Here is a 1338-nt window from a genome sequence, read left to right on the forward strand (position 1 = left end):
GTTCCATCTCTTCCCCTAGACACCCACCACCACACACTCTTGATTTTCATCATCAAACTGTGGACATAATACAGGGTCATCCCTTCTCAGCTGTGGCCTGTTTTGTTTCCCAAGAGCACCATTTCCTAAAGACTCTTCCCTAAACCACAAATTCCTCAATAGTGCCAAGGATTTCCCCATCTACTAAGATGGGGAAACACTGACTATTATGGGCTGAATTCTATCCCAACCCCCCAAATTCATATGTGGATAACCTAACCCTCATTACCTCAGAGGAGAACTGTATTTGGAGATAGCAGTTTGAAGAGGTGATTAAGTTTAAATAAGGCTCAAAAGAATGATTATATGCACATGTATAACTGAATCACTTTGCTGTATACCTGAAATTAACACAGCATTGTAAATCAACTATACTCCAATCAAAAAAAAATTTTAAGTTTAACTGAGGCCTTTAGAGTAGGCCCTAATCTAATCTGATGGGTGTCCTTATAAGGAGGAAATTTGCACATACAGAGAGACATCAGGGAGGCACACATGGAAGAAAGAGTATGTGAAGAGATACAACAAGAAGGTAACCACCAAAAGGCAAGGAGAGAGGCCTCAGAGGAAATCAACACTGCTGAAAACATACCTCAGACTCCAGCCTCCAGAGCTGTGAGAAAATTAATTTCTGTTGTTGAAGCCACCCAGCATGTGGTGTTTTATTATGGCAACCCCAGAAAACTAATACACTGACTATACATCTCCTTGAAGAGTTATAGTGCATCCAAACAAAGTAAAGGCTCTGCGAAGGCCTGCTGTAAAGACAACTGTTTCCCTTCAAACTGCACTTCCTGAACTTCTATATTTACTTCCTGAACAGAAGTGCCATTACCAAGACTGGTGGCAGAGAAAAGGCCATCTGGATATCAGTTAAAATAATGTTCTTGTGCTCCAGAGGTGGACAGATAATTGTCAAAAACATTACCCAAATTATTAAAAAGAGGAGGATGTCATAAAAATGTAGAAGGCTTCATGGCGCAATGATGAAAGCACCAAAGTTAAAACCAAAGCTCAAGACTCCATCTCTGCTCTTAACTGATTCTGTGATCTTGGTCAATCCCCTTTCCTTCTCTGACCTCAGCTTCCCCATTTGTAAGGTGAGTGGACTGTCTAGATGATCTCTTTAGCTACATTGTGCTTGTGTCATCAAATGCTGGTGTGCCTAGGTTCCTTAGAATTCCTCTAGTCAACCTGCCAAGGCCGACTCTTCCTGATTTTCAACATTCATGTTGGAGTTTTCTCGTAGTTGCTGTTTTCAGCTTAGAAGGACACATCATGACTAAGTGCCCAACTCCT

The sequence above is a fragment of the Mesoplodon densirostris genome, chromosome 18 (assembly GCF_025265405.1).
Source record: "Mesoplodon densirostris isolate mMesDen1 chromosome 18, mMesDen1 primary haplotype, whole genome shotgun sequence".
Classification (NCBI taxonomy): Eukaryota; Metazoa; Chordata; class Mammalia; order Artiodactyla; family Ziphiidae; genus Mesoplodon; species Mesoplodon densirostris.